Below are 25544 nucleotides of genomic sequence, written 5' to 3'. Positions count from 1 at the left end.
GAAGAAGGATGAGAATGGGGAAATGTAAATAAGAGATGCACAGAAGAGTTTGCTTGTTTGCTTTTAAGAATTTGCCTTGGGTGTGCCTATGAAATAATTATAAGAAAGATAATTTATGGAACATGTAAATGAATATAAAAGGCCAAGCAAAAAATCACACTTGTTTAATTCTCTGCTGTCAGTAAGAAATGTTTAAAGGGGATAATGTAGTGTTAAAGTTAGGACTCTTTATAAATCTCTCCCACTCCTAAAGCATGCCTACACTTTGCTCTGAAAACCTAACATATTTCAGCTCTATATATCTATAAACATTGGAAACTAGATTGTTTATAATGAATTTCCAGAGGCATAATTTATTGCACTTTACACAGCGTGCTGGATTCCACCAGCAAACCATCGTTGGTCAGATGACATACAGAGACACTCTCTCTGTGGATTACATGTGATTGAGGCTTGATGTAAGTTCCTTAAGTCTGGATTCTCATCCCAGGTAGAATGTCGTTACGGACGCACCCTTTCCTTTTACTAATAATTGCTGTGTCATGACTCCTGGGTGAGTCTGGATTGAGAAAGCCTTCTTGACCAAAAGGGGGAAGATGAATGAAACAAAATGAAGTTTTAGTGGCTGAGAGATTTCAGATAGAGTTGAGAAGTCATTGTGGAAGTTGTTCTTATGCATTATATGGATATCCCTTTTCAGTTTTTAGTGTATTAGAATGACTAGAAGGAGATACCTGAAACCAGTGTTGATTGATACCAATCAATCCAGTAGCCTTGCTTCCTGAATTTGATTGTATAACTGTATAGCGTTCATGGACTGATTGTGTGATTGTGAAACCTTGTGACTGACACTCCCTTTATCCAGTGTATGGACAGATGAATAAGAACATGAAGACAAAAAATAAATAAATAATGGGGGGGAGGAGGGGTAATGGGGTATGGGATGTTATAGATGTTCTTTTTCTTGTTATTTTAAATTTTTTTGAAGTAATGCAAATGTTCAAAAATTGATTGTAGTGATGAATGCACAACTATATGATGATATTGTGAGCCACTGATTGTACACTTTGGGCGATTATATAGTGCATGAATATATCTCAGTAAAATTGCATGAAAAATAATCACTGGGCGCCAGTCATGTCAGAGTTTGATGTACAGTCTGGCCTCCATGGTAGAAGGGCGGCTATAGAAGGATTGTGTGGCTCGAACTTTGGTTGTAGACAAGCAAGCCTCAGACATCTCCCTGCTGCATGATCAGCAGGACCCTAATCCCGTCTCAGCTCTGGTTGTTGCAGATGTCAATCCCTTACAGGGGGAGTGGGAGGAGTTTTGCCTATACACAGAGGGCACAGAAGAGCTGTGTCCAGGGTGGTGTGCGGGTCAGTGATGGGGTAGGTAAGCCAGTGTCCTCGAGGCACTCATGACCTTAGGAAGCCCTAGTGTTTAGAGACTTAAGCTTAGACTTAAGCCTCTAAACACTAGGCACTTTTGTAGAGGTGTTTAGAGAAAAGCACGTCAGTAGCACTAATACCTTCCTTCTTTGGCCCCTTTCTTCTCCCTTGGGAAGGGCTGCCCTGATAGCGTAGTGCACCAAAATGAGTAGAACCAAGAGTTCTCCTAAATTTAGGAAAGACGAAATCTTGTTGAGGAGTTCTCATTCTTTCCAAGAAAGTCACAAGTGGCAGAATGATAGTGAAATATGTGAGATCATAGGATCTGCATGAGAAGATGCAGAAAAATAAGGTGATGAATGTCTTTGGAAGGTACTGGTAGTGTTCATCTCCTACCTTTTGGCAAAGTGTGTTTGACTTTGGCTGGATGTACCATAAACTAGTTGGCAGTAAAGAAGCATTAGGAGCCTGCTGGGAAGCTATAGTAGCAATAAGTGATTTCTATTTTTTGTGCCAAAGACTCTGAGCTTCAATTACTTGTTGGGTTCCTGCTTCAACCCAGATGGCTGAAAACTTATTATGATCTTTTGATAAATACAGTACTGTTGTGCATATTTCAAGGATTTTTTAAGGGATTTGGTTACTAAAATAAATAAATCTATTTCTATTTGCTAGGTACTCAAACTTATTACTTTGGTATATGGGTTGAAAGATAAAAGTTGGCAAATCAAAAGAAATGCATATTTGATTTCAGATTAATTGAATGGAAAGTAGAAAATTGAAAATGCTTTAACTCTAACAGTAGCTTTAAACAGAATAAACTATAGAATTTTCAAAGGATTATGATTATCCTTAATCGTGCTAAAATGAAGCTTGAAGCAGTTATGAGTAATACAGATGTATTATTAATATCAGCTCTACTCAGGTTTTGATTATATAAGAAAACAGGCTTAAACTTTTGGCAGATGGTAAACACAAAAGTTCAAGTGAATCCACATTTTTAAATATTGAAGACGTGGGAAGCTCTCAGTTTGGAAAAGCCAGATTTTACCTCTATAGAGAATAGACTAAAACTGAAATTATCCCAGTGAACTCCAGTTGTGACCCTGTTTTTTAGAAATTGATTTCCACCCCCGAATCCTCAAATTCATCATTTTTTCATTACTTTGTGTTTGTAAAGTTATGGCCTGAGGGCCTTCTTTTTTGAACATGTACAGATTTCCATTAGCCTTTCTTATGCTTTCTCAGCTTCACTAGATACTTCTTCTACGGGCAGTTCCTGAAGTGCATAGCACAAAAGGACATGATGGTAGGTGAGAGATTCCTGTGCGCAGTATGACCCTTTTCCAAATGATTCCTAGGGCACAGAAATGGGACAAAAAATGGGCTGAAGTTGGTGGAGCTGATAGGACCATTCCTTATAGCTTCAGCTAGGGGCAAGAAAAAACTTTGCTTTAATAGATGTTCTAGTTTGCTAGCTGCCAGCATGCAATATACCAGACATGGAATGGCTTTTAAAAGGGGGAATTTAATGAGTTGCTAGTTTACAGTTCTAAGGCTGAGAAAATGTCCCAATTAAAATAAGTCTATAGAAATGTCCAATTTAAGGCATCCAGGGAAAGATACCTTGGTTCAAGAAGACCGATGAAGTTCAGGGTTTCTCTTTCAAGTGAGAAGGCATATGGCGAACACAGTCAAGGCTTCACTCTTGGCTGGAAGGGCACATGGGGAACACAGTGTCATCTGCTAGATTTCTCTTTTGGCTTCCAGTTTCATGAAACTCCCTGAGAGGCATTTTCCTTTTTCATCTCCAAAGGTCGCTGGCTCATGGACTCTGCTTCGTGGTGCTGCAGCATTCTCTGCTCTCTCTGAATCTCCCATTCTCCAAAATGTTTCCTCTTTTATAGGACTCCAGTAAACCAATCAAGACCCACCCAAATGGGTGGAGACATATTGTCACCTAATCCAGTTTAACAACCACTCTTGACTAAATCACATCATCTAGGGAGTTGATTGATTACAGTTTCAAACATACAGTATTGAATAGGGATTATTCAATACCTTTATGACATGGGATTTTGATTAAAACATGGCTTTTCTAGGGGGCATACAACCTTTCAAACCAGCACAGTAGAGTCACTCAGGAGGACCACAGACAAGGATAAAGGATGTGAGCACGGCTGTCTTCAGTATTCTAGAGCAGGGTGTCTGCCATGCTTGTGTCCATTCTCGTTGATAAAAGGAACAATGTTTTAACACTCTAGAAGTAGGAGTGGTGGAGAAACTAGGGGCCTGACCTTGGGAGGTCAAATTATCTTTCAGTAACTGGCATTTGTGTTTTATGGGATAGTGAGATTTGAATTTCATCTGATTACACAGCAAGCTATTGATAGCAGATTGGTTGCAAATATCCAATGTATCTTTTTGCGTAATGGAAGGAAGTCAAACAAGATGGAGAAAAGGAGGAAAATATGAAAATAAATGATATGGATTGACTGTTATCTGAAAATAATGTGCAGGTGCATACTAACCACCTGCAAACCCATGAGGTCTTTCTAATGGCTTCACAACTGGGTGCAATCCTTAGGAAGATGTAAGTGGAGATTACTGATTGGGGGTGGATGGAATCATCTAAAGTACACACTTTGTTCAGAACAGTTTATTAACGTTTTCATGTTAAAATCAGTAAGTATCAAGGAAAGAGAAGGCATGGTTTCTTCCCTTAAGAAATTTATCTTGTCAAAGGAGAAAAAAAGTACAAATGTAAGTAAGTCAGAAGATAAATCTTGCATGCAGTAAACGTTAGTTGCTAGGAACTACATTAAATACTACATATATACAACAATATTCATCACAACATTATGAGATAGATATTATCATTATCCATATTTTACTGATAAAATATCAGGGCAGAGGGCAAATCATGCAGCAACTAAATTATATATCCAAGAGTTGAATCCAGGAATCTGACTTCAAAGCCTGAAATCTTAGCCACTGACTTTACTATCTCATGGGCAGTTCACTGGCTTTCTCTTGTTTATAAGGGAATAAACTCATCTTCACATGCTCCTAAAGCATGAACATGTGGACTACGAAGGCTGGTCAGTATGGCTTGGTCAATAAGAGTCAGATGGGCTGAAGAGGAGTGAGAGTGACACTATGACCAAAAACACTTGAAGAGGCAGGCAATATTTTTAATATATAAAGAAATATTATTTCTTTATATAATATTTCTTATATAAAGAAAATATAAATTAATTGATCTTATATAAAGGCATTTGAGTAATTTCCTGGACAGACTCCCCTTCCTCATTTCCTCTTTTTTTGGTAAAACTAATTTTCTTAATTTGCTAGACCATTCTCTAATTATGGATCCCACAGACATTTATTCATTATATTAAAAATGCAAGCTTTAATGCTGCAATTATAAGATGCTCGAACAACAAGTAACAATTAGCTCTGTGGTTCTTGGCCAAGCTGTGCTAATGCCTAAATTCATTTAATATTTCACTTAGCCAGATGGGAGGATGGAGTCTTACAGGAATTTTCCTTGCATCTTGACTCTCAGTAGTATATCACTCGACCAAGGAAATGAACAGATATCTGGTCTCTCTTCTTCCTTGCAGTTGATTTAAATGACATCTGTAGTCTTTCCCATAATTTCCCAAGGTGATGTGTTGCTTATGTAGAGCCTGTTCATTTATTCATCATTTAGCCGTTTAGTCCTTTCTTCCTCCCTCCTCTCTCCCCTTTCATTCACTGCACCATTTCTTTCCTTCCTCTCTTCAACAAACAATAATAGGTGCTCAAAAATGTTAGGTCCTGCACTAACATTGGGGGATGGATAAATAGATAAATATATATATAGAGAGAGATAGATGAGTGCACAGAATGATTCATGTGTCAGGGTCTGTTATGTAAGCTAGGAATGGGGCCGGATATAAAATAAAGTCTATTTTCTCATGGAACTTGTATTCCATTGTGGGTCTTGGGAGACTGAAAAAAATCAAGTCAATATATCATATATCAAATAATTTTAAGAATGAATAAAAATGTAGCAGAGAATGGGGAGAGGTGATAGAGACAGAGGTTGTGTTATCTATGATAGGATGGTCAGGGAAGGCCTCTCTGATAAAATAACAGAGACTGAATGAAGTGAGAAAGTAAGCTACACATTTACCTGAGATAAGAGCAAGTGCCAAAGCTCAGAGAACTTACTTCTAACAGGGGAGAAAAGGTGTAAAGGTAAGTGACTGTAACAGAGGGTGGAAAGTGGGTAAGTGCTATAAGAGAAGTGTAGACAAAGAGATTCCAGGAGAGTTCAGAAGAAGGGGATGTGACCGACTCCTGGGGAGGGGCCGTGTCAGAAGAGCAATCGTCCTTCCTGGAGGGTAACTCATACACCCTGACTCCTCTTGGCAAAGTTTTATGCCAGGCCCACTCCTTAGAGTGACCAGTCTCTTTGGTTATAGGACAACTGGGCCACACATTTGAAACTAGGTGCCCTTTGGTTAAAGTGCTGAGACTTTAATAGAGAGGGCAACAAGTTACAACTGTCTGTCCACTTTTTCTTCTCATTTTAGACTTCTCTAAATCACATGTATTATTCACAAGAAACCCAGCTTCCCATGTTATGCCCAATGCTGGTCCCTAAAGGCACGAAGGCAAAGGGAGTGCTCTGATTTTAGGTAACTGCACCTCGTGCTCAAGGTTGGAATGTTTCCATTTTTACTTTCTTTGGTCAACTTGCAAACGCCCTAGCTTTTGTACTAGAATGCAAATACCCGAGTGAGAGGGGAAACACCTTATGCAGCATTAGCTCACTTTTAGCTATTAATCAGAGATAGTGAAATAAGCCACCATGAAAATGAGATGTAGAAAGTTATACGATTTTTTTTTTTTTTAAAACGAGATGGTGGCATTACTAAATGAAGAGGTAATAAATTGAAAGAGTTCTGGGGGAAGGATGAAAGAACGAGAAAAAAGGAATATTAATTTCACAGATGAATCCAAATCTTAAAATTGATCCACCTGAGACCTCTTGAGATGTGGCTACAAGTATATTTAGAAGAGTCAAAATATTATCTTGATGTTTGGCACTGGAAATCTTCCAACGGAAGTTAGGAAAATACCTTGATAAGCTACTTGAAGCAAAGGTGAGGCCCTGGGGTGTCAGATAGGAGGATGCAACAGCTAAGGCAGACGAGTGATAACTGAAGTACATATCTTGGAAACGAATAGGAGTTTAGAGAGGGCTGAGGGTGGAGGGAAGACAAAAGAGAAAGGGGAAGGAGAAGGGAGGACATGCAACAACACTGAGAGAATTTCGAGGCCCAAGTCAAGGAAATGGCCAAGGGACCTTTAGCAACAATGCAAATATTTATTACTGGATTTTAAATTATGTTGCTGCAAAGTAAATTTTTCTTTCTTTCCAAAACCTTCCATAAAAGGCCTCAGTTGGAGGGAGCATTGGGCAGAAATTAAGGACAAGGACAGCACAGTATAGAGTGAAGTTGAACGATGAGGGCAGAGGGCAAGAGGACCTCTGATCTCACTCATTCTCTCAGCAGAGTGCAGAGGCAGAGACAGCTGCTCTGGAGTCAGCCCCCATCTCGCCTCTCCCCCCCCACCCCCCCACCCCCGCCAAATTGGCAGAAATCCTGCGGATGTCAATGTATTTTTCTGCAATCCATAAAATGAAGGTTTTGATCTATTTTTATCTAGATATTAAGAAATAGGTCAATGCTAGCAGATATCAGACATTTATTTTAAAATATATTATCACTTTTCATTAGGTTGTTCATGAATGAGAATTTGAGAAGTGAGGATGAAAGCCGGAATCCAGTGTTCAACATGAAGGGTGAGGGAATGTTTGAAGTGAAGCACTAAAGTGGCTCTTCCTTTGAACAGATGGCAAGAAAACTATCTTTAGTCAAGAATGATCCTATTTGTTTGTCTTTCAGGAGGATCTTTCACAGAAGGTGGGTCCTTGCTGGGGGGCCCTAGAAGTGAAGCTGCTCTGCTCTGTTATGTCTTTTCATAGCACTGAGTGCACATTTGGTACCTCTGAATATCCTACCCAATTTCCCTGCTTTTGAACCTACGGAAAAACCCAGCTATCCAAAGAGGGAAGACTCGCGTAAGACTGAGTAGGGAGATACTGACTTATTAAATTTTAATACTGGCTTACCAAGGACAGTGCATGTTAAAAAATTCCCCAGTCCTCTTTGGTGACTTTTGATTTCTGACAAGATGATTAAGTTAGCAGAAGTTGTTGGCCCCCTTCCCCAACCCTGATGGAATGAGTGAATCTGGCAGACTAATAAAAACAAGCAAGCAAGCAGGCAAGCAAGCAAGCAAACAAATCCTGAGAAACCCTGAGGCCAAGACATGACTGGGTTTAGTGTGTGGGAAAGAGCAGCTTAGCATGGCATAGTGTTGAAATTTAGATCTGGGTCTTCAATAAGGTAGCTACTAGCCTCAGTGGGTACTGAGTATCAGCAATGTGGATAGTCTGAATTGAGAGGTACTGTAAGGGTAAGATTCACATTATGTATATATATATATAAAATGTGATTTAAACCAATTGATTTAAACCAATATTTTTTAATTAGAGAAATTGCAGGTTTACAGAAAAATCGTGTAAAAAATACAGCATTCCCAATTACCCCACTTCCCATTATTAGCGTTTTGCATTTGTGTGGTACCTTTGTTACAAATGATGAAAGAATATATTATAATTGTAGTAGTAACTGTATGTAGTGCACAGTTTATGTTAGGCTTATTCCCCTCCCTGCCCCCGCTATACCACCCTATTGTTAGCACCATACATTAGAGTGGTACATTCGTTGTAATTCATGAAAGAACATTTTTATAATTGTACTATTACTTATAGTCCATTGCTTACAATAGAGTTCATTGTGTTGTACAGTTCTGTTTTACCTTTTAATTTTTATTCTAGAACCATATATATGACTTAAAAATTTCCCTTTTTACCACATTCACACATATAATTCAGCGCTGTTAATTGCACTTACAATGTTGTGCTACCATCACTATCATCTATTTCTAAAGTTTTACAATCGACCAAACAGAAATTACATACAAAGTAAATATTAAGTCCCCATTCCCTATCCCCAACCCAGCCTGTGGTAACCTATATTCTACATTTTAACTCTAGAGTTCGCTTATTCTAATTATTTCATATCTGTGAGATCATATGATATTTTTCCTTTTGTGAAAAATTTTCTGTATTATTTTTCTGGCGTATTTCACTCAACATAATGTCTTCAAGGTTCATCCATGTTGTCTCATGAACCAGAAACTTCATTCCTTTTTACAGCTGAATAATATTCCATTGTGTCTATATACCCCATTTTGTTTACCTATTCATATGTTGATAGACACTTGAGTTGTTTTCATCTTTTGGCAATTGTGAATAATGCCTCTATGAACATAAGTGTGCAAATCTGTTGGAGTTCCTGCTTTCAGTTCTTTTGGGAATATACCTAGTAGATGGTTGCTGGGTCATATGATAATTCTGTATTTAACTTTCTGAGGAACTACCAAACTATCTTCCACAGTGGCTGTACCATTTAACTCTCCCACCAACAATGAATGAGTGTTCCTATTTCTCCACATCCACGCCACTTGTAATTTTATGGTTTTTTTTTTTTAAATATATATAGCCATTCTCGGGGGTGTGGATTGGTATCATTGTGGTTTTGATTTGCATTTCCCTAATAGCCAATGATGTTGAGCATCTTTTCATGTGCTTTTTAGCCATCTGTATCTCTCCTTTGGAGATGTCTATTTTGCCCATTTTTTTTTTAATTAAAAAAAATTAACTAACACAACATTTAGAAATCATTCCATTCTATACATGCAATCAGTGATTCTTAATATCATCACATAGATGTATGATAATCATTTCTTAGTACATTTTCATCGATTTAGAAAAAGAAATAGCAAGACAACAGAAAAAGAAATAAAATGATAATATACAGAAAAATAAAAATAAAAAATACAAAAAATATATAAAAAAACAAAAAACAAAAACAAACAAACAAACAAAAAACAAAAAAAACCTATAGCTCAGATGCAGCTTCATTCAGTGTTTTAACATAATTACATTACAATTAGGTAGTATTGTGCTGTCCATTTTGAGTTTTTGTATCTAGTCCTGTTGCACAGTCTGTATCCCTTCAGCTCCAATTACCCATTAACTTACCCTATTTCTAACTCCTGATTGTCTCTGTTACCAATGACATATTCCAAGTTTATTCTCGAATGTCGGTTCACATCAGTGGGACCATACAGTATTTGTCCTTTAGTTTTTGGCTAGTCTCACTCAGCATGATGTTCTCTAGGTCCATCCATGTTATCACATGCTTCATAAGTTTATTCTGTCTTAAAGCTGCATAATATTCCATCGTATGTATATACCACAGTTTGTTTAGCCAATCGTCTGTTGATGGACATTTTGGCTGTTTCCATCTCTTTGCAATTGTAAATAATGCTGCTATAAACATTGGTGTGCAAATGTCCGTTTGTGTCTTTGCCCTTAAGTCCTCTGAGTAGATACCTAGCAATGGTGTTGCTGGGTCATATGGCAATTCTATATTCAGCTTTTTGAGGAACCAACAAACTGCCTTCCACAGTGGTTGCACCATTTGACATTCCCACCAACAGTGGATAAGTGTGCCTCTTTCTCCACATCCTCTCCAGCACTTGTCATTTTCTGTTTTGTTGATAATGGCCATTCTGGTGGGTGTGAGATGATATCTCATTGTGGTTTTGATTTGCATTTCTCTAATGGCCAGGGACATTGAGCATCTCTTCATGTGCCTTTTGGCCTTTGTATTTCCTCTTCTGAGAGGTGTCTGTTCAAGTCTTTTTCCCATTTTGTAATTGGGTTGGCTCTCTTTTTGTTGTTGAGTTGAACAATCTCTTTATAAATTCTGGATACTAGACCTTTATCTGATATGTCGTTTCCAAATATTGTCTCCCATTGGGTAGGCTGTCTTTCTACTTTCTTGATGAAGTTCTTTGATGCACAAAAGTGTTTAATTTTGAGGAGCTCCCATTTATTTCTTTCTTTCTTCAGTGCTCTTGCTTTAGGTTTAAGGTCCATAAAACTGCCTCCAACTGTAAGATTCATAAGATATCTCCCTACATTTTCCTCTGTTTTATGGTCTTAGATCTAATGTTTAGATCTTTGATCCATTTTGAGTTAACTTTTGTATAGGGTGTGAGATACGGGTCCTCTTTCATTCTTTTGCATATGGATATCCAGTTCTCTAGGCACCATTTATTGAAGAGACTGTTCTGTCCCAGGTGAGTTGGCTTGACTGCCTTATCAAAGATCAAATGTCCATAGATGAGAGGGTCTATATCTGAGCACTCTATTCGATTCCATTGGTTGATATATCTATCTTTATGCCAGTACCATGGTGTTTTGACCACTGTGGCTTCATAATATGCCTTAAAGTCAGGCAGCATGAGACCTCCAGCTCGTTTTTTTTCCTCAAGATACTTTTAGCAATTCGGGGCACCCTGTCCTTCCAGATAAATTTGCTTATTGGTAAGTTGTTGGGATTTTGATTGGTATTGCATTGAATCTGTAAATCAATTTAGGTAGAATTGAATTGACATCTTAACTGTATTTAGTCTTCCAATCCATGAACACGGTATGCCCTTCCATCTGTTTAGGTCTTCAGTGATTTCTTTTAACAGTTTTTTGTAGTTTTCTTTGTATAGGTCTTTTTCTCTTTAGTTAAATTTATTCCTAAGTATTTTATTCTTTTAGTTGCAATTGTAAATGGAATTCATTTCTTGATTTCCCCCTCAGCTTGTTCATTGCTAGTGTATAGAAACACTACAGATTTTTGAGTGTTGATCTTGTAACCTGCTACTTTGCTGTACTCATTTATTAGCTCTAGTAGTTTTGTTGTGGATTTTTCCGGGTTTTCGATGTATATTATCATATCGTCTGCAAACAGGGATAGTTTTACTTCTTCCTTTCCAATTTTGATGCCTTGTATTTCTTTTTCTTGTCTAATTGCTCTGGCTAGAACCTCCAACACGATGTTGAATAATAGTGGTGATAATGGACATCCTTGTCTTGTTCCTGATCTTAGGGGGAAAGTTTTCAATTTTTCCCCATTGAGGATGATATTAGCTGTGGGTTTTTCATATATTCCCTCTATCATTTTAAGGAAGTTCCCTTGTATTTCTATCTTTTGAAGTGTTTTCAACAGGAAAGGATGTTGAATCTTGTCAAATGCCTTCTCTGCATCAATTGAGATGATCATGTGATTTTTCTGCTTTGATTTGTTGATGTGGTGTATTACATTAATTGATTTTCTTATGTTGAACCATCCTTGCATACCTGGGATGAATCCTACTTGGTCATGATGTATTCTTTTAATGTGTTGCTGGATTCGATTTGCTAGAATTTTGTTGAGGATTTTTGCATCTATATTCATTAGAGAGATTGGTCTGTGGTTTTCTTTTTTTGTAATATCTTTGCCTGGTTTTGGTATGAGGGTGATGTTGGCTTCATAGAATGAATTAGGTAGCTTTCCCTCCACTTCAATTTTTTTGAAGAGGTTGAGGAGAGTTGGTACTAATTCTTTCTGGAATGTTTGTTAGAATTCACATGTGAAGCCGTCTGGTCCTGGACTTTTCTTTTTGGGAAGCTTTTGAATGACTGATTCAATTTCTTTACTTGTGATTGGTTTGTTGAGGTCATCTATTTCTTCTTGAGTCAAAGTTGGTTGTTTGTGCCTTTCTATGAACTTGTTCATTTCATCTACATTGTTGTATTTATTAGCGTAAAGTTGTTCATAGTATCCTGTTATTACCTCCTTTATTTCTGTGAGGGCAGTAGTTATGTCTCCTCTTCCATTTCTGATCCTATTTATTTGCGTCCTCTCTCTTCTTCTTTTTGTCAATCTTGCTAAGTGCCCATCAATGTTGTTGATTTTCTCATAGAACCAACTTCTGGTATTACTGATTTTCTCTATTGTTTTCATGTTCTCAATTTCATTTATTTCTGCCCTAATCTTTGTTATTTCTTTCCTTTTGCTTGCTTTGGGGTTAGTTTGCTGTTCTTTCTCCAGTTCTTCCAAGTGGACAGTTAATTCCTGCATTTTTGCCTTTTCTTCTTTTCTGATATAGGCATTTAGGGCAATAAATTTCCCTCTTAGCACTGCCTTTGCTGTGTCCCATAGGTTTGATATGTTGTGTTTTCATTTTCATTCACCTCGAGATATTTACTAATTTCTCTTGTAATTTCTTCCTTGACCCACTCGTTGTTTAAGAGTGTGTTGTTGAGCCTCCAGGTATTTGTGAATTTTCTGGCACTCTGCCTATTATTGATTTCCAACTTCATTCCTTTATGATCTGAGAAAGTGTTGTGTATGATTTCAATCTTTTTAAATTTGTTGAGACTTTCTTTGTGACCCAGCATATGGTCTATCTTTGAGAATGATCCATGAGCTCTTGAGAAAAAGGTGTATCCTGCTGTTGTGGGGTGTAATGTCCTATAAATGTCTGTTAAGTCTAGCTCATTTATTGTAATATTCAAATTCTCTGTTTCTTTATTGATCCTCTGTCTAGATGTTCTGTCCATTGATGAGAGTGGGGAATTGAAGTCTCCAACTATTATGGTAGATGTGTCTATTTCCCTTTTCAGTATTTGCAGTGTATTCCTCACGTATTTTGGGGCATTCTGAATGGTGCATAAATACTTATGATTGTTATGTCTTCTTGTTTAATTGTTCCTTTTATTAGTAGATAGTATCCTTCTTTGTCTCTTTTAACTGATTTACATTTGAAGTCTAATTTATTGGATATTGGTGTAGCTACTCCTGCTCTTTTCTGGTTGTTATTTGCATGAAATATCTTTTCCCAACCTTTCACTTTCAACCTATATTTATCTTTGGGTCTAAGATGTGTTTCCTGTAGACAGCATATAGAAGGATCCTGTTTTTTAATCCATTCTGCTAATCTATGTCTTTTGATTGGGGAATTCAGTCCATTAACATTTAGTGTTATTACTGTTTGGGTAATACTTTCCTCTACCATTTTGCCTTTTGTATTATATATTTCATATCTGATTTTCCTTCTTTGTACACTCTTCTCCATACCTCTCTCTTCTGTCTTTTTGTATCTGACTCTAGTGCTCCCTTTAGTATTTCTTGCAGAGCTGGTCTCTTGGTCACAAATTCTCTCAGTGACTTTTGTCTGAGAATGTTTTAATTTCTCCCTCATTTTTGAAGGACAATTTTGCTGGATATAGAAGTCTTGGTTGGCAGTTTTTCTCTTTTAGTAATTTAAATATATCATCCCATTGTCTTCTTGCTTCCATGGTTTCTGCTGAGAAATCTGCACATAGTCTTATTGGGTTTCCCTTGTATGTGATGGATTGTTTTTCTCTTGCTGCTTTCAAGATCCTCTCTTTCTCTTTGACCTCTGACATTCTAACTAGTAAGCGTCTTGGAGAACATCTATTTGGATCTATTCTGTTTTGGGTGCGCTACACTTCTTGGATCAGTAATTTTAGGTCTTTCATAAGAGTTGGGAAATTTTCAGTGATAATTTTTTCCATTAGTTTTTTCTCCTCCTTTTCCCTTCTCTTCTCCTTCTGGGACATCCACAACACGTATATTTGTGTGCTTCATATTATCATTCAATTCCTTGAGCCCCTGCTCAAGTTTTTCCATTCTTTTCCCTATAGTTTCTGTTTCTTTTTGGATTTCAGATGTTTCATCCTCCAGTTCACTAATTCTAACCTCTGTCTCTTGAAATCTACCATTATAGGTTTCCATTGTTTTTTTCATCCCTTCTACTTTGTCTTTCATTCCCATAAGTTCTGTGATTTGTTTTTTTCAGACTTTCCATTTCTGCTTTTTGTTCATCCCATGCCTTCTTCATGTCCTCCCTCAATTTATTGATTTGGTTTTTGAAGAGGTTTTCCATTTCTGTTCGTATATTCAGAATTAGTTGTCTCAGCTCATGTATCTCCTTTGAGCTATTGGTTTGTTCCTTTGACTGGGCCATATCTTCAATTTTCCTGGTGTAATTTGTTATTTTTTGCTGGCGTCTGGGCATTTAATCAGATTTCCCTGAGTGTGGGACCCAGCAGGTTGAAAGACTTTCCTGTGAAGTCTCTGGGCTCTTTTTTTCTTATCCTGCCCAGTATGTGGTGCTTGTCTGTCTGCAGGTCCCACCAGCAAAAGATGTTGTGGCTCCTTTAACTTTGGAAGTCTCTCGCCGCTGGGTGTATGGTGGAGACAGAAGAAAGGTTGTAGGCTGAAATTAATGGCTTCAAATTGTTAAGTCCTGGGATCTGAATTCCTTGAGAGAGGGATTCCACCTGAGTTGCATTTCATCCCTCCCGTGGGAAGGTTCAGGTGGTAGAGAGCCCTGAAAGCAGCTTGTTTCTGCGTTTGGGGCAGTTGAAACCTGTGTAATCCCAGTGCTGAGCCCAGAGGCAACCAAGCCTCCGTAGAAACAGCCGCAGAAGGCTCTGTTTTGCCCCCTTTCCTCTTTTTCAGTTAACCCAATAGGCGACTTCCACCTTGATCAGTTTCGCCTGAGCTGAGGGCCTATTTTTAGTAGTCAGAAGTTGTTCATTAATGCCACTATTGGTGTTAGGTTGGACTCAGTCTCTACTACTGTTGGAGACTCTTTCCTTTCGCTCCGGGAAGCCGCGTGTGTGGGAGGGGCTCTGGTCGCTGGCCTCCGCGACCTGGGGAACCGCCGATCCGAGGCTCCCAGCCGACCTGGGAAGCTGTGCATGTGGGATGGGCTCCGGCCGCCGGCCGCCATGGCCTTGGGAACTGCCGATCTGAGGCTCCCAGCCGGCCCAGGAAGCCGCGTGTGTGGGAGGGGCTCCAGTTGCCGACCGCCGCGGCCTTGGGAACCACCAATCCGAGGCTCCCAGCCGGCCCGGGAAGCCGTGTGTGTGTGAGGGGCTCTGGCCGCTGGCCGCCGTGGCCTGGGGAACTGCCGATCGGAGGCTCCCAGCCGGCCCGGGAAGCCGTGTGTGTGGGAGGGGCTCTGGCCGCCGGCCACTGCGGCCTGGGGAAGCGCGCACCACTCGGGGACCTCACCGCAGCAGAGTCTCGTAGCTGGTCCAGCCGTTCCCGACTGGGGTACACTGTGTGTCTGGTCTCTGTCGTGGCTCCGGGAGCTGTTCTGTACTGTTTCTAGTTATTTAGTAGTTGTTCTGGAGGAGGAACTAAGACGCGCGCACCTTACTAAGCCGCCATCTTCTCCGGAAGTCTATTTTGCCCATTTTTAAAATGGGTTATCTTTTTATTGTTAAGCTGTAGGTTTTCTTTATATATTCTAGATATTAAACCCTTTTTGGATATGTGGCTTGCAAATATTTTCTCCCATTGAGTAGGGTTTTCTTCACTTTCATACACCCCATACTTTGATTGAGTAGGTTTTTCTTCACTTTCATATACCCCATACTTTGAAGACTTAATGCAAATAAAAAGGGACTGTAAAATGTCTCATTAAAGTGTTTTTTTATTGATTACACATTTTACCTGATGAGATGATATTTTGTATGTATTGGATTAAATACATATAAAATTGGATTAAATAAGTTATTAAAATTAAATTCATAGTTTTGATATACTTTTTAAAATGTGGCTACTAGGAAATTTGAAATTATACAAGTGGCTCTCATTATATTTCTGTTGGGCTGTGCTAGACTTTAACTCTAAGAGGTCAGGTTCTTTGTATGTTGGCCACTACCATATTTCCTGGTACCTTAAACAGAGCTTGCCCCAAATTCATGTTTAATAATATTTGTTGGGTGTTGAATGAATAGACATCATGGGTAGGAGATATGATGGAAGCAGGGTTCGTGTGCTCTTTTTGCACTGGTATTTCCCTGAAAGCTCATGGTAGGCCACATTGCCATCATGAGGCAGAAAAACAGTAGCCATCCTGGAAACTGGATAACACTAAGGTGGAGGTGAGTCTGTCTGAGGCGGTGGGAATTAACAACTGGTGGGGGTAGGTCTATTGGCCTTCAAACCCTCCATCTTTCTCAGCACCTATCTCCTCCTCCAGGGCTGTGTGATAGGTTGGAGAGAGGCAGCTCTTGAAGAAGATGGGTGCCAGATTGTACAGACTGTAATATCTCTGAAGTTCCTTAAAAGGCCACAGACTAGTCTTTTTCCTACTAGATTCTTAGGTCTAACAGCCCTAAGGGAAAATGAGCTCAAATGTTGGAATCTGCCATACAAGTAAAGTACAAGAGAAAAAGACCAAATGGAATTATTTGTGCCACATGAAGCATAGATAATAGATCAGATCGAATAAGAATTCAAAAGAAAAAGACTAAATATCCTTGAAGAGGTAATGGGGTATTTTAGAAATATGAGTGGGGAACAAGTAGTCTAGAACCAACTAGACATGCGAGGTATGAAAAATGTAAGAGTTTACATAAGAAATTTAATATATGGTTGAAAGTAGAGTGAATATAGCTGAAAATGAACTATGGACCCAGAAGATCAACTGAAGAACTCTACCAGAAAGCATTAAGGAAGTTTAAGAGGAAAAATTCAAAAGAAAAGTCACACAATATGGGTTCATAGGTCAAACAAGATAGGAGAAAAATCCATGTTATAGTGAAATATAAACACATTTAATACAAAGCAAAAATGTTAAAACATCTTAGAAAAAACAAGTAATCTACAAAGAAGAAAGAATTAGACTAATATCAGTTTGTTGATAATGCCATTAATTGCTAGAAGACAATAGAGAAACTTTTCAAAGTGTTGAAGGAAGAGAATTTTGACAATGATCCTATATCCAGCAAGGATAAAATCAAGAAAATACACAAAAATTTATTAGGCCACAAAGAAAGTCTCATTATATTAAAAAAATAAGATGATGAAACTATATTCTCTGACAATAATACAATAAAATTAGGAATATATATTAAAGGATAGCTTTAAAAATATTCATAGGTCTGGACTTGGATTAAAGAGAAAATAATCAGAGAAATTAGGAAACCTGAGAACTGAAGGAAATGAAAGCACAACAATTATTTTTGGACACAGCTAATGTGCGGCTTACAGGGAAATTTAAATACAATTATCTGAAAACAAGAAATATTGATCTCAAATGTGCAAAATGATCAATTTAGGAGGGCAGAAAAATAGGAAAAAATAAACCAAAGGAGATAAGAAGGAGGTAATAAAAATGAGGACAGAAATTGGAAAACAGAAAACTAACAAAGAACAAATTAGTTCTTTGATAGGATTAATAAAGAACAAATTAGTTCTTTGATAGGATTAATAATGGAGTCTGGCCAGCCTCATCAAATTAAAAATAAATCAGAGGCAAAATATGTAAAGAACAAGGAGAAGCTTCTGTGACAAAATAGATTTTAACAGAGAATATTACAAAACTTCTTTTAAAATTGGACAAAATGTATTTCTTTAATATGTAAAATTGCAAGATTAGTGAGGAAGAAAGAGAACATTCAAATTTGAACAGGCAAAATCTTTACACCCCAAACACCCCCAAAACTGTAGAAAAAAGATGGCTCTGAAGGAGTGTTCCACCAAACTTTCAAGGAAAGAGAATTGCCATCTTATACAAGTTTTAGAAAGTAAAGGAGGAAAAGCTCCCCCATTCATTTGAAAGGGTAGTATGAACTTAAAATCAGGTAAAGATGTTGAAAGGAGAGATCATTCTGGCCCATTTTATTTATAAACTGGATAGGAAAAAAATCCCAAATAATATATTATAAAGCTAAACCCATTAGTGTATTAAAAAGATCATGGTCAATTATGAATTATCCCAGGAAAGTTCAAATGGTGCAGCTTCAGAAATTCTACCAATGAAATTCACTATATTAATGTGACTAAACAAGAACTATCCCTTGGTTATCTTTTTTTTTATTTTTAATTTAATTTTATTTTTTTAAATACCAAAAAACACAAAGCAAATGCAAACATTTCTATGTTGATCATTCCGTTTTACATATATAATCAGTAATTCACAGTATCATCACATAGTTGCATATTCATCATCATCATCATTTCTTGGAACATTTGCATCTATTCAGAAAAAGAAATAAAACAAAAACAGAAAAAAAATTTATACATACCATACCCTTTACCCCTCCCTTTCATTGATCACTAGCATTTCAAACTAAATTTATTTTAGCATTTGTTCCCCCTATTATTTATTTTTATTCCATATGTTCTACTTGTCTGTTGACAAGGTAGATAAAAGGAGCATCAGACACAAGGTTTTCACAATCACACAGTCACATTGTGAAAGCTATATCATTATTCAATCATCTTCAAGAAACATGGCTACTGGAACACAGCTCTACATTTTCAAGGCAGTTCCCTCCAGCCTCTACATTACATCTGAATAACAGGGTGATATCTACTTAATGCGTAAGAATAACCTCCAGGATAACCTCGCAACTCTGTTTGGAATCTCACAGCCATTGACACTTAGTCTCATTTCACTCTTCCCCCTTTTGGTTGAGAAGGTTTTCTCAATCCCTTGATGCTGAGTCTCAGCTCATTCTAGGATTTCTGTCCCACGTTGCCAGGAAGGTCCACACCCCTGGGAGTCAGGTCCCATGTAAACAGAGGGAGGGTGGTGAGTTTGCTTGTTGTATTGGCTGGAGAGAGAGGCCACATCTGACAACAAAAGAGGTTCTGTTGGGGGTGACTCTTAGGCCTAATTTTAAGTAGACTTGATCTATCCTTTGTGGGGTTAAGTTTCATATGAACAAACCCCAAGACTGGGGGCTCAGCCGATAGCTTTGGTTGTCCACACTGCTTGTGAGAATATTAAGAATTCAACTTGGGGAAGTTGAATTTCTCTCCATTCTCACCATTCCCCAAAGGGGACTTCGTGAATGCTTTTCTACTCACTGATCAAATCACTCTGGGATTCATCAGGGGATCACTCTGGACAAACCAACAAAATCTCATGTCCTATCCAAGATTCCAAGTACTTATGGTGTTCAATCATCCCTTGGTTATCTTGATAAATGTAGCAAAAGCTTTTGATAAATTTCCACATCTACTAATGATTTTATTAAAAACTGCATACTTATATTCCTGCCAGTGGCGTTCTATGCTTCCCAGGAGTCAGTTGTGTTTGTTCCCAGAGTTCTTTCTACCCGTTGTATTTGCTATTGTAATTATGTAATTTAGTTCAATATTATGTAAACCAAAGACTACACATGTGGAAAGAGACTTATTTCTCTGAAAGTTCAGTTCAGTTGAATGATTTGGAAAGAATTTCTAAAGGCAAGTTGCTGATACATGTTGCTATCAGATGAGTAATAATTTCAGTTTTATTAAAAGCAAAGACCTTGGTCCTACATCGAAAGAGTGGTGAGTGAATATAGATTTATATGTTTTAAGGTAAAATAAAAAGTTTAGTGAGTGCATCCCTTTATATGATTCCCTGTTTTTACTGATTTTTAAAAAGTTCTTCTACCAGTTGGTCTCAGTTGTATCAGGTAACAGAACTCCTACTGTATTCTTTTGTAAAACGACATTGTCTGGATTCCCAATAGCTCCCCTTCCATTCTTTTAACCTCTTGTTTGATTGTTAAGAGGGCTTGTAAATGAATTAAATGCTTTCATCTGATCAAGGTGGTGGGGTGAGACACGCCGGGACTACACCTCCACAGAAGCTTTAAAAAACAAACAAGAACAGGCAGGACCACCTTTCTCCAGGCTCTGGGAAACAGTTAAAGGGTTGCAGTAATGGGGTGAGTGCCAAATCAAGAAAAAGGAAACCTTAAAACGCTAAGATCTTGTAGTATCCTTGCTGCTCTCTCCCCCAACCCTTCACCAATTCAGTGCAGAGCCAGCTGGTACATCCCATGTGGGCCCCTGGTCCTGATTCGAGAGACAAGTAACCATCAAGTACATGTAGTATACTTGTTTTATTGAACTTTGCTTTGCAGATATTGCTTTTTTTTTTACAAATTGAAGGCTTGTGGCACCCTGTGTTAAACAAGTTTACTGCACCATTTTTCCAACAGCAGGTGCTCACTTTGTCTCTGTAACACATTTTGTTAATTCTTGGAATATTTCAAACTTTTCATTATTAATATATCTGTTGTGGTGATCTGTGACCTGTGATGTTACTATTGTAATCATTTTGGGCTCCATGAACTGCACCCATATAAGAGAAAACTTAATTGATAAATGTTGTGTGTGTTCTAACTGCTCCACCAACCAGCTGTTCCCCCATCTCTCTCCGTTTCCTTGGGCCTCCCTATTCCCTGAGACACAACAGCATTGAAATTAGGCCAATTAATAACCCTATGATGGCCTCTAAGTGTTCAAGTGAAAGGAAGAGTTGCATGTATCTCAGTTTAAATCAAAAGAAATAATTAAGTGAGAAAGGCATGTTAAAAACTGAGGTAGGCTTGAAAGCTAGGCTTGTTGGGTCACTTAGCTAAGTTGTAAATGCAAAGGAAAAGTTCTTCAAAGAAATGAAAAATGCTACTCTAGTGAACACATGAATGATAAGAAAGTGAAAAAGACATATTGCTGATATGGAGAAAGTTTGAATTGTCTGGATAAAAGATCAAGTCATCTTAAGGGACAACAGTCCCTTAATCTAAAGCCTAATCCAAGGCAAGGGCCAACTCTTCAGTTATATGAAGCAGTCTGTACATGTGGACTCCCATAATGTTATGGGTGAGAGGCAATTTCCAGCAGGAGCTTAGCATGAACACTAAATCCTCATTGGTACTTGCAGGAGAGGGTCAAACCTGAAAAACAGCGCCTTCCCCATGTTAGTCCCTTGCCCATGGATCCTGAGACATTGCTGATGATGCCAGCATAGCCCCTTCCTCTAGCCAAGTTGGGAGCCCCTCGGGACCCAAATGTCTGACATGGAAGCTGTGCTGGTTTGAAAGGATGTATGTCCCCTAGAAAAGCCATGTTTTAATCTAAATCCCATTTTATAAAGGCAGAATAATCCTTATTCAATACTGTATGTTTGAAACTGTAATCAGATCATCTCCCTGGAGATGTGATTTAATCAAGAGTGGTTGTTAAGCTGGATTAGGTGATGACATGTCTCCACCCATTTGGGTGGGTCTTGATAAGTTACTGGAGTCCAACAAAAGAGGAAACATTTTGGAGAATGAAGGAGAGAGAGAGAGCAGAGCAGAATGACATAGCCACAAGAAGCAGAGTCCACCAGACAGTGACCTTTGGAGATGAAGAAGGAACATGTCTCTTGGGGAGCTTCAGGAAACAGGAAGCCAGGAGAAGAAGCGAGCAGATGACGCCGGGTTCACCATGTGCCTTTCCAGATGAGAGAGAAACTCTGACTGTGTTTGCCATGTGCCCTTCCACGTAAGAAAGAACCCAGAACTTCATCGGCCTTCTTGAACCTAGGTGTCTTTCCCTGGATGCCTTTGATTGGACATTTCTATAGACTTGTTTAATTGGGACATTTTCTCAGCCTTAGAACTGTAAACTAGCAACTTAATAAATTCCCCTTTTTAAAAGCCACTCTGTTTCTGGTACATTGCATTCCAGCAGCTAGCAAACTAGAACAGAAGCAGAGTTGGTATTCATCACCAAGGATAATAGTATCATTGAATACAATATAGCTTTCTGGGAGGGCAATGGTATATTACCTGGCCTAAAACACCACACTTACCCATGATGGTTGCTTGGGATCACAGCTGGCAGAGCTGGAAGCTGTCCAGTTAGCACTCCATGATGCTCTGAGCCGCTGGTTGCCCAGTCTCTAAGTCTTCACTGATTCTTGGACAGTGGTCAAAGGGCTGACAGAGGGGTCAGGACAATGAAAACAAAATAATTTTCTCATACAAGAAAGGACCTTGTGGAGGGCTTCACATTTGGAAACAACTTGCAGCCTCACCCATTTCCACACATATTTGACTCACCACACTGGAGTACATTGTGGATAACTACCTAAAACTCATTCCTACACAGCATCCCCAGAAGATCCCTTGGTGACTGCCCACTCAGGACTCCTCAATCTTCTGCCACCAACTAGTGGTCTGGGTCCATAGCATCTCTGGCCTCAGAGACATCTCTGCCTTGGTGTAGAGGACATAAAAAGGGAGTACCTCTAAGCCCATAACTGGCCAAAATAGTCACTAAAGGCTGTGACTTGTGCTTCAAAACCAAACTTTGGCTTCCTATTGATGGGGTCGCATTCTATGCAGGAGGTAGGGATAATCTTTCTCTGGTGGCTCTATTAATTACTTAGGATGACTTTCTGTCACTGTCAGAGCCACTAGGAAGTGAATATTCTAGCTTCCAAACCAAGCAATGGAACAGTCTGGGTCACCTTTAAAGATAAAAAAAAAAGCTACAGCTGGTATATCTGGTAGATGCCAACCGCATTAAAGAACGACTGCCTTTGACCCTGTTGTGAGTGCCCATTACCACAAAAGACTCAACACTGGGGCTGGCAAACATGACAAGAGCATTATGCATTCTCTCATCAAGGAAGCAAAAACCCAAGAGAGGCTGTCATGATACAAGCAGCAACCCCAGAAGCCAGCCCGTGACATCTGGTACAATTGTCAACGTTCACCCTGCCTTCGCGTTATAGTGTTTTTGCTGGCTGCATGGATCATAGGCTTACTTATGGGCCCATAAAGCCTCACCATGCAAGCCCAGGAATGCTCAAACAATGTTCAGCTAATCCTAAAATTATACCCAGGGATGGGACAGAGAAGATTGTTGGATATCATTCTTCAGGCACCTGTGCCCAGCATGTCATCAAGCATAACTGATGACCCAAAGCCATCCAACTATATATCAAATGGTTCTGCTGGCACTAAGGCATTAGCAATTTTTGATCCAGGCCTAAACTACATAAGGTTCACATACAGCAGCAATGGCCTCATGAGAATAATCAAATCAAACCTGCGTGGCTAATTGTCCTATACCCTAGACTGCCAGACATACTATTCTAAGACAAGAGCATAAATTGCAAAGAAGGCCTAAAAATAGTAACATCCAATTGGTATATACGTGTGTGCAAAACATATTCTCCCTGTAGAGGGAAGTGCAGGGGCCCATGTGGGAACACATAGCCAAAGGCTTTGCTAGGTGCGTCCTAGATAACCCCTAAAAGTAACGGAGGTTTGTGATGACAACCATTTTAAAAAACCTACAGAGCTGCCCAAAGGTATTTAAAATCCCACGACAAAATTCTCCATCCTTTATGAATTGCAACTTGAGGAGGGGGCTGCCCACCCCCAGGTTGGTCCCTGGCAATTAACACCTGGCCTCAGATGACATCTCTGCAGCCCATGAGTTTGCTGATAGAGAGGACCCCATCCAAGACTACTAGTGAAAGTCACGTACCACTGCCACTGTCACCCCAATGACCAGAGCCACTCCACACTCGAGCCAGCTGATAAACCCAAATGCTGCTCTGAGAAGTGGAAAACAACAACAACAACAAAAAGATCAGGCTGCTACCTGACTAAAACGACAGACTGCCGAACATGGACCCCTCTTCCTGATGCAATGCTTGTAGCTGTGAGTTGTGGCCCCAACAATTGTAAAGCTGATTTGCACTCTGCCATTTCCCTCCTGGCATGCTAAATGGGGAATCTTAAATATCGCACAGCAGAGACAGGCTTTAAACATCAAGAGGCCCACATGTTTGCTCTCAGTTCCTTTGCCTAGGCTTTTGGCCCTCCATATACAAGGATTAATACAACAACAAATAAATTCCCTAGCTCAGGTAGTCTTAGATAACCACCTAGCCCTACACTAGCTCTTGGCCAAAAAAGGTGGTGTCTGTGCCATAAGAAACACATCCTGCTGCATATATATATTAGTAAATCATGGCCAGTCAAAATTTACTTCCAGAAAACAATTCAAGACATCAAGGCATATGTGCTGGTTTGAAGCTATTATGTACCCCAGAAAAGCCATGTTTTAATCCTGATACAATCTTGTGCGTGTGGAGGGCATTTCTTTTAATCTTGATTCAATACTCAGGGCAGAAACTTTTGATCAGATTATCTCCACGGAGATGTGAGATGCTCAATTGTGGGTATGACTTTTTGATTCAATGGAGATGTGACTCTCTCTATTCCAGGTGGGTCTTGATTAGTTTACTGGAATTCTTTAAAAGAGGAAACATTTTAGAGAGAGCTCAGAGCAGAGCCAATGCAGACATTTGGAGATCAGAACAGAAACAGCCCAGGTGCTAAGCAAGGAGTCACAGAAATAACCAGAACCTGAAGAGAAGAAATCACCGGACATAGTAGAAATTAAGCTAAAAGATGAAACTCAGGGTTTTGTCCCAGAGCAGCTAAGTAAAGGTCCACAGATGTTTAGAGAGAAAACCACAGGAAACAGAGGCAGAAAGCAACAGAGCCCAGGAGCATGGGACTAGCAGATGTCAGCCGCATGCCCTCCCAGCTGACAGAGGTATTCCAGACGGAATCAGCCTTTCTTGAGGGAAGGTAACCTCTTATTGGTGTCTTAATTTGGATATTTTCTTGGCCTTAGAACTGTAAACTTGTAACTTATTAAATTCCTTTTTAAAAAGCCAGTTCATTTCTGGTATATTGCTTTCTGGCAGCTTAACAAAATAATAAAGCACATCACAATATAACCAAGATTATTTCAACAAGTGTCTCAGACCATAAAAATATCTGACAGTTTCTTCTAGTTATACTCTGAAGGGTAAGGGGAATTGCTGTGCAAAGACTTCCAGCTTTTAGTTTTACTATTTTTTGAAATTTTTATATAACCAATATCCACTAGTTTTTTGTGCATCGGCTCAATAATGCTATGCCCCATGCAGTGACTATATTAGCTACCCAAACTGTCACAACCTCCAATTGAATGATGCCAAGACATCAAGGGATGGATTGTTATAACTATCAATTTTTTTTTTGTGCTGCCTTGGCAGCCATCTTACCTTGGCTGAGCCACTTCCCTCAACACTCATCTCTGGCCTAGTTAATAAGCAGCTTTCCAGCCCTTGGATGTAAACTCCCCCAAAGCCCAAATTCACATTTGTGGCCACTACTTACACCATCCATGCACCTGAACCAAAACACACAGCTGGTCCCAAATGATAAATTAACCATGCCCACAGCCCTTGGAC

General features: G+C 39.0%; 1 pseudogene; it reads right to left on the bottom strand.

The window, feature by feature from the left end:
• Window positions 1-15227, bottom strand: part of LOC143655463 (ubiquitin carboxyl-terminal hydrolase 14 pseudogene) — a 30189-nt pseudogene extending 14962 nt beyond the window's left edge.
• Window positions 15228-25544: the final 10317 nt, after the last annotated feature.

Source organism: Tamandua tetradactyla, chromosome 14, assembly GCF_023851605.1.
Source record: "Tamandua tetradactyla isolate mTamTet1 chromosome 14, mTamTet1.pri, whole genome shotgun sequence".
Classification (NCBI taxonomy): domain Eukaryota; kingdom Metazoa; phylum Chordata; class Mammalia; order Pilosa; family Myrmecophagidae; genus Tamandua; species Tamandua tetradactyla.
The sequence above is the reverse complement of the archived record's forward strand: the minus strand, read 5'-3'. Positions and strand labels throughout refer to the sequence as shown.